Here is a 9,613-nt window from a genome sequence, read left to right on the forward strand (position 1 = left end):
CCTGAGATGGGAGGTGAGTGACATGGGGGCATAATTCTAGGCAAGAGTGGACAAGGGCTTACCCAGCAGGGACTAAAAGGCTCTAAGGAAGGGGAAGGATAAAACTAGAAGAGATCTGGGGTGCCCAGTCTTCTGGGAGAGAAGCACAAAAAAGTGGAAGAAGAGAAAAATCTTCTGGGACCAGCCCAGGGAAGCTGGGGCAGAGATCCCAAAATGGTCAGGGGAGTCATAGACTAGGAGAGGGAGCAATCCAGAGCTACCAAAGCCATGCCAGGTGGGCACAGGGACAGGCCTCAGCTTGGCCCAGGTCTGGACTACAGAAATATCCAGATCAGGTTCCTGCTTCTGGCACACTGGCCTCTGATCTCCTCTGACCTTCTCCAGGGAAACTGGGCACACAGTGAGCTGGGGAATCCTCCTGTTCTCTTTATCTCATCCCAGATTATGGCCTGAGGGGGTCAAGCTTTAGCTGAGTCATCCTGAAAAGAGACAGGGAGACTGGGAGAGGAGGTGAGAAAAGGGGAAGCTCCATATCCACTAAGCCAAGGAAGGTGCTCTAGGCCCTGGGGAGTGGATGTCCTGTCTCTGTCCAGCTGCTTCAGGAACTCATAAAGGACAGAGACTGCCCTGAACTCTCTGGCTTAATCCTGGAGCACAGGACTATAAGTTTGAGGCTAGAAGCAGCTGATGAAGAGACATTGGCTTCAGGTACCAGCTAACTTGGGGACAGGAAGAACATGCCCCATAATAGTGACAGGGCCAGAGCATCATAATCCCATCCCAGACAGCAATAATGAGCCTCATCCTCAGCCTGAAGGCCCGTGATGCTCAGGGTGGCCGTGGTTTTTGAGTTGTACCCAGAATTTCGAGCAGGGATCTCTGAGTGCCTCTTACTATCTTTAGAAATCACCAGCACAGGGGCCTGGCATTAGTATCCTACACCATAAGCCTAGGGGGCTAGCCAGTTTCCTTCTGGTACCAGTATACGGCTGTGTAGCCCAGGAGATGGAGACCCCCTCTCGCAGGGTCTTGGGAACTGAAGGTGGCTGAGTTAGCATATAGGAGGCCCCCAAAGCTGTGAGGAAAGAAGACATTGGTCAGAGGGAAGGCCTCTCTGCCCCAAGGGAGATTGGAGCAGCCTCAGGACGAGCCCCAGGCAGGATGAACTTGGGAAACGGTGAGGACTGAGCCACAGGGAGCAGGCGCTGGGAAGTGTCACCTGTGTAGATAGTGAGCAGGGGATATAAGGAAGCGAGTAGTCAGTGCTTGTTGCCTTGTGTCCAGTGCAGAGCTGCATGGCTGGGCCCCAACCACTCACCTCATGACCAATCAAAGAGCAATCCTACCAGACCATGGGCACAGCCCCTGCCCCCAAATGCTGAGCAAAATTATTGGCCTGGCACTGGCCTAGACTTCTAGTTGTAAAACTGGTGGCCCCTCTGAAGATGCTTCCATTTTAGGACACTGCCCTTCAAGTGGGGGTGCTCGGGCAAGAATTGCTAAAATACTTTGTTAATTTTTATTCTCTTTTTAGAGGGTGTGGCTAAAGAGCCCTAATACAGCTTCACTGCTTTAATGTGATTTTGCTACATTGTCCATATTACAAATCCCCCAAAACAAGAACTGGATGTTTCAATGTAATTTATTCTCTGTGTAAAGTGTTTCCAACTGCAAGTGTGTAACTTCTATAACGAGACTTCTCAAATGTATCAGTTGTTATTTAGGTGATTATCTGTCTAACTTTTCCCCACCCCATTTGGGGTTTTCTAGGCAAACATTGTGGAGTGGTTGGCCCTTTCCTTCTCCAACTCACTTTATAGATTAGGAGACTGAGGCAAACAGGGTGAAGTGACTTGCTAGTCAGGGTCTGAGGCTGGATTTACACTCAGATCACCCTGAATCCAAGCCAGGCACTTTATCTCCATCAGAAAGCTCCTTTAAATTCAGATCACACTTTTTAGTTTTAGTTTAGTTTAAGACAAAACTCCAAATGAACCAATTTTGGGTGCATTCTCCCAAGTGGCCACATATGAATCGCCACAGACTTTTAAACACAGAAAATTCCCAATGGATGATTGAAAACCACAATGGCTATGGGGAACTTTTATTCTGTGCTTCTGTTCAACCTCAGTTATTGCCAACACTTTATTACTTTGCAGAAATCATGATCAAATACTAGTTGTTCCTAAATCTTCACAAACACACTTTTCTGCACAGACACACCTTTATACGCCCAAGTGAGAGCTTCCGAACTTGATTTGTGAAGTTAACAAATGATGAGATTTTATGTGACTGCACTGAAGTAAGAAATTACTTGTTTTAAACTCTATCCAATTGCATATCCGACAGCCCTATAGCATTCTGGATAACAAAAGATAATTTTACATTATTTGATTCAGAATGAACAACATACAATGGCACCCCCCTCTTCTCATTTGAGTTGGCTTATTTGGGGGGGGGAGCTAATAGATAATCTCCCAGAATGCCCTTCAAAAGGTTTAAATCATTTTGCAGGAGTCCCACCCCCAGGGCCACATGGTTTAGCTGAATAACAGAGATATAACAGAGTTTGTCTCCATAAAGTCAGAGCAGCATTTAGCAGAAGGACCAGATAAAATGGAATATAACTTGTCTGTCCTGTTCAAGGTTAGGAGATACTTAAGTCTGGTAAAGGTTAAATTTTGCTTGAAGTGCTCATGTGCAAATAGCCCCAAAATATTAACTCCTCTTTTCCAGGAGGAGTTTGGGTGTATTTTAATGGTCAGGCAATGTAAGGTGGGAAGGGGAAGATATCTAGGTGTAAGTATGTAACAGGCATATGTGACTCCTGGAATACCCAGCAAATAGGGAAGGGTTTTGTTGGCCCAGAAAAGGGCTAGAATGCTTGAGCCTCCTCTATCTGGTGTGTGCTTATTCTGAATTGGGACACATCCACTCCTGCAGATGTGTAATAAAACCGACTTTTAACTTCACCCCTTTCTGAGGTATATTTCTCATAGTAGACTAATCATAGGTCTGGTGCTCAGGCCACAGATTGAATAAGGGTTCAGGATATACGAAAGTTTCAGAAATCCCTAGCAGGGGTCCCTCTGACAGTTCAGGGCATCCAAATTGGGGGCCAGTCAGTGACAGAATCATGGTCAGTTAAATGTTAAGGAAAGACTTTCCAAAGCATTTGGTTACAAGTGTATCTGTTTCGGGATGACTTTCTGCCTCCTGTTATTGTGTTTTTATTTTCTGCATTTAGGTTTACAGATTTAGATTCAGAATAGATGAGGCAGCCAAGAGGTTCAGCCTTTTTGTCCAGGGACCTGGTGGATGAGCTAGTAAAGGGCAGGATTGGAGCAAAACTCGAGGAACATCTCTCTTCTTAAGTGAATTAAAGGGAAGACTCCTTGAATCAGGAGTCTTCCTGTGGGTCCCTGTCCCAAGGTCCTGTCCCTAGGGGATTTTCTCAGGCTTTATTTTTTTCCTCTTTATTTTAACAGGGGAGGGAAGATGTAGGGATATGTATGTGTAGGGGGAGATTCGATGAAATAGAGGATTTTAAAGCATTCCTGATGAAAAGAACAGAACTGAATGGAAAATTTCATTTTCAAATCTAGGACTCAGGAGAAGCATAAGGAAGTAGTTATGCCCAAGATACAGATGCCTGTAGAGACCAATATAAGTGAAGTGGAGAATTTATTGAAAACTGGCAGCTGATGGGGATAATAACCAAATCAGACAGCCCCTCATGGTAGGAGATGGGGGTTTATAAAGGCTAAAACCACTAAGGGGAGAGGAGAATATGGCACAAGAGGATTAACAGAAGCAAGAAGTAGAGTGAAGGTTCCATTTCTAAATACTAAGTGGAGACAAAGGACTGGCACAGTGAGCACAAGTTTTAGCTAATGGAGGTGAGACATGCGGAAATGTCACAGTGTCCTCAAGGCTAATGAACTGATTTGTTACAAGTTACCAATTATTTAGGAGACAGCCTTTCATAACCTTGAGATAAAGGAGCTCCAGTTTGCAGGTGTAAGTTTCATGGGACCCCAGAAGTTTCAAGTGCTCCTTCTCCCAGAAGCACAGGGGGGTCACAGGATTCGGGGTACTACAGAACAAATCAGAAAAGTGGTATCATAAGGGACTTCATAAGATTTTTATCTGTTTACATTCTTACCTGGAAGGATAATACTTGTAACTCATTAGAACTTTTTCATTATTATGGCAGTTTGAAGGAGTACATATAGACAGGAGGCATGGATGTGAGTTGAATATGAAGGGGTAATATCTAAAACAATAATGAAATTAAGAGACGGGAGAAGAATGTTGTGGGAGAAAGGGAAAAGGAGAACTTGAATAGTGTAGATAATCTGCCATAAAAAGAGGCAAAAAAAGCTTTTATAGTGGAGAGGAAGAAAGGGATTAGAGGAGAGTGAGTGAACCTTATTCTCATTAGTAAATAACACACACTCAATATGAGTGTAGAAATCTATCTTACCCTGCAGAAAAATAGGAAGGGAATGGGAAGGAGGGAGGGTGATAAAAAAAAAAAGAGGGCATATTAGGGGAAGACTGGTCAGTGGCAAAACACTTTTGAGGATGGGCAGGGGAAAGGAGAGAGAGAGTAGCATAATTGGGGGAAAATACAGTTAGCAACAATAATTGTAAAAAGAATTTTGAAGCAGATTTCTCTGATAAGGTCTTATTTCTCAAACACAGAGGGAACGGAGTCAAATTTACAAAAAATAAGCCCCAATTAGTAAATGATCAAAATATTTGATCCATGCCCAAAGGATTGTAAATTCATGCATATTCTTTGACCTAACAATACCCTAGGTATGAATACCAAAAGTTTTTTTTTTTTTAAAGGAAAATCCCATATATGTATAAAAAATATTTGTAGCAGAATCTCTTCTCAGGGCAAAGAAAAAAAAAAGAAAAAAAAAAGAAAATTGAGGATATGCCCATCAATTGGGGAATGGTTGAATAAATTGTGGTATGTGATTGTCAAGGAATATTATTGTTCTATGGAAAATGATGAGCAGATTGCTCCAGAAAAAAAGAAAAACAAACCTGGAAAATCCTTCATGAACTGAAGCAAAGTGAAATGTCCTGTATACAAAGAAATAGCAATGTTCTGAAATAAGCAGCTGTAAATAAATTTGCTGTTCTCAGTAGTACAATGATCTACAACTACTGTGAAGGATTTATTATGAAAAATCCTATAATAAGCAGAGAGGAATCTGACTGTGTCTGAATACAGATTGAAGCATATTTTCTCTTTCTTTCTCTCTCTTTTTAAACTTTTTTTCTTTTCTTTTCTTTTTTTTTTTTTTTTAACTAGGATGAGAGATCTATGTTTTCTTTCACAACATGACTTTTATGGAAATGTTTTTGAATGACTTCACAAGTGGTTTCTTAATGGAAGCTGGGAGTGGGGATAAGGGCTAGAATCTGGAACTCAAAAGTTTTAAAAACAAATGTTAAAAATTGTATTAAATGTAACTGAAAAATATTAAATAAAAATTTTAAAATAATAAAAAATATTCTATTTAGATATTCTATTTTCTCTTCTGGTTATATCTTTGTAAATATTTTTTTCATTTTACTTAAATTTAAATTTATTGAAACATAATTGGGCAAAATAAGTCTATAATTACTTTAATTTCATTTTCATTAATATTCATTCTTTTCAGTTTTGATATTAGTGATTTGGTTGTTTTCTCCCTTTTTAAAATCAAATTAATCAGTGGTTTATGTATATATTAAAAAAAAACAACTTCTAATTTTATCACTTAATTCAATGTTTTATTTTTTACACTCAGTTTTATTCATCCTTTAATTTTTAGGATTTTCAAGTTAGTGTTTAATTGAGGATTTCTATTTTGCTCTTTTTCTAGTTTTTCCTAATTGCATAGATAATTATTGCTCTTCTTTTTCTTTTATTGATGTAAGAATTCAGAGACATAAATTTTCCTCTGAACGCTGTTTATATTGCATCCCACAGACATGTTGTTATGTTATTTCATTCTTTGTAATGAAATTATTATTTGTATGATTTGTCTTTAACCTATTCATTCTTTTAAGATGTGATTACTTAATCTTCAATTAGTTTCTAATCTATGTTTACTTGGTCCATTATTAAATATATTTTTTATTGCATTGAGATATGAAAAGGATACTTTTAACATTTCTGCTTTTCAGTTTTTGACTATAAAATTTTCACATGATCAATTTTTGTAAAGACTCTATAAACAGTTGAGAAAAATGAATGTATTTCTTTCTATTCTCATTCATTTCTCTCTAGATATTTATTATATCTAGATGATCTAAAATTTTATTCACTTCCTTATTTATTTATTTACATTTATTAGAATTATTTAATTCTGAGAATGTCTCCCATTATTATAGTACTATTATCTATCTTCTCTTCACATAATATTTGTAATTCACCTAATATTTCTTTTAACAATTTAGATGCTGTTGTATTTGATGTATATAGGTTTAGTATTGTTATAGCTTCATAATATATGATAGTTTCCTAAACTTTTTCTACTCAGTATCCCTTTTCAGCCAAGAAATTTTTCCATGTCCCTAGGCATATAGCTACATAAAGTATGTATACTATTAAAATATCATAAATCATAATTTTTCTACCTTCTAACTTAGTTATAAGACGTCATATGAGGTCATGAACCACAGTCTTTTCCAAAGACACCCCAAGAACTTGGCTTCCTTAGGTTCCATGCCTGGGCCTGGGCCTCCCAACTCTCTCTCATACCCTGTCTAAGCCCCATAGAGTGGGACATTCATAGATATACCTCCCCACCCCTCTTTCATTTTGCAATTCCTTCCTTCTGCCCATGGTCAGACCTGACCCCAGGATGGGTGCGAGTCCTAGCTGTACAGTTCTTTTTTTTTTTTTTTTTTTTTTTTTTTTTAGATGACTATCAGAGGGAAAATAGGTGCTTCTTTATTTTTTTTTTATTTATTTATTTTATTTTATTTTTTTTTTTTTCTTCTTCTTTTTTTTTTTTTTTTAATTTAATAGCCTTTTATTTACAGGATATATACATGGGTAACTTTACTAGCTGTACAGTTCTTAGCCTGCCTCATAGACGGGGCTCGGAAGGAACACTTGCCAGGGGTTCACACAGACTACACAGTCCTGGACAGGTCCTTTGGACTGGGAGACCCTGTGATTCGATGTAAATGATGCTGATTCTCCATCCTCAGGTCGACAGTCGTCTCTGGTGACCCGAGGCCCCTTGAAGGCTCCTGGGAGGGTCAGTAGATAGACTGCTAAATCCCTGCCCCAGCATTGATGGCCCATCTTCTCACCAGCTAATAAATGGATCAATCCAATGAAAACTCTCATGAATAATTCCTTAATCACTTTTAAAGAATCACTGGGTCTTTGCATCAATGGCTAAAACCAGAATATCTATAAAGATGATACCTTGAGATTGTTTAAACACAATGTCACATCCTGTGGAGTTATGGCTAGCACAGCAAAGTTCCAGGAGTTCAGCCATTAAATTGTGGTTGAGTCCAGTGAAAAAGAATCCTTAATGGGATTTGACACTAGCTATGGGAAATGGGAGAGTTTCCACATAATTCTTAATATTCCATTCCACTGTTATCCAAGGGATAAAACTGAGAGCTTCAGATATTCTGAAAATCTGGAGTTCCCACATTTTACCCATTGTATTAGTAGCAATGTCCTCCAAAGTCAATAGTAGCAGCCTCAAAATAGCAATAGTCAATCGCATTATGGGGGAACCAGCCTATCTATAGAAGTGGAATTTTACAAAGTAGGCAGAAACAATGCCCAATATACTAATGAGGGTTGAAATATCACTTTAATTTACAAATACGACTATAACACATTAATAAGAAAGCTTATTCAAGTCTATTGTTCCCAGAACTGGAAGTGTTAGACTGCTCCACAAAAATTCTTGGAGTTATAGCCACAATGGCAGAGTAAAGACAGGGACTCATTCAAGCTCTGCCCCGCCCCTGAAATCCTTCAAATTCCTTTAATAATAACTTCAAATACATTTTAGTGTCGAACTCACAAAAAAGATAGAGAAGAACAATTTTCCAGCCAAAGACAACTTGGATAGTCATCAGGAAAGGTCTGTTGTAGCAGGGTGAGACAGGAGTGCAGTGATGCCCCAGATCAAGCCAGCACAGCCACAGTTCTAGCCCAATGCCAGCAAACAAGGAACAAGGCCTCTGAATCAGCAATTGCATTGGTAGTTTCAAGACCTCTCAGCCCAGAGACCCAAAGATGACTTGAAAAGTTGCCAGGAAAGGTTAGTCTCATTAGAGTGAAAGGTCCTTGGGAAACAAGCAAATGGTGGTGGCTGAGGCAAAAGAAACAGCTTCTGGAGGCTGAAGCCCACAAATAGTAAAATGATGGAACTGGTCAGAAGGAGGTCTCTTTGCCAACACTGAAGAAAGACTCTTTTGCTTTAGCACAGTGGAACTTACAGTCACACTGAAGCTGGCAATCTTTTCACAGTTACAAGGCAGAAAAGTGCTTGTGGTTACTCAAACACACTTCTTTTCAGACCATTGACACATTGGAAGAATGACAATTTACAGGTCCCTAGGATCATCTTTGAAAACAGCCGCACAAAACCCCTGAAGCATGGGACATTTCATGCTCCATTCTGGAATGGACCACACTTTAACAAAGAGTTAAAAGCTGAGTAATAGGCTGGAAAAATGATCAAACAACAGAAAAACATTCTGACAATGCAACATTGCTGTAGTGACAAAGAAGATCAAAACATATACTCAGAAGAAGATAGCAAAGTCAAAGCTCCTACATCCAAAGCCTCTAAGAAGAGCAAGAATTGATCTCAAGTCATGGAAGAACTCAAAAGGAATTTTGAAAATCAGGTAAGACAGGTATAGGTAAATTGGGAAGAGAAATAATTGTGATGCAAAAGGAAATAGAAAAAGCTAATGAAAAGAAGAATGCCTTAAAAAGCAAAACTGGCCAATGGAAAGGAGGGAAAAAGGTCACTGAGGAAAATAATCCCTTAAAAATAGAACTGAGCAAATGGAAGCTAATGACTTTATGAGAAATTAAGATACAATCAAACAAAACCTAAAAAATGAAAAAAGAGAAAACAATGTAAAATATCTCATTGGTAAAACAACTAATCTGGAAAATAGATCCAGGAGAGAGAATTTTAAAATTATGGGACAACCTGAATTTTATGATAAAAATAGTTTTGATATCATCTTTCAAGAAATCATCAAGGAAAACTGTCCTGATATTTTAAAACCAAAGAGAAATTAAATGAATGCACCAAGAAAGAGTGAGTGAACTTTAACACTCATCAGAATTGGCTTAAGAGGAAATAACATAGAAACTCAATATGGGTTTAGAAATCTATCTTAACCTGCAAGATAATAGGAAGAGAAAAAGACATGCAAAAGGGGGAAGGTGATAGAGGAGAGATATATAGGGATAGGGTGGCAAAAGTAAAATCCTTTTAAGGAGGAATAGGGTGAAAGGATAAAGAAAATAGAATAAACAGGGAGAAATACAGTTACTAATAGTAATTGTGAAAAGAATTTTGAAGCAAGTTTTTCTGATAAGGCCTCA

Source organism: Sarcophilus harrisii, chromosome 1 (assembly GCF_902635505.1).
Source record: "Sarcophilus harrisii chromosome 1, mSarHar1.11, whole genome shotgun sequence".
Classification (NCBI taxonomy): domain Eukaryota; kingdom Metazoa; phylum Chordata; class Mammalia; order Dasyuromorphia; family Dasyuridae; genus Sarcophilus; species Sarcophilus harrisii.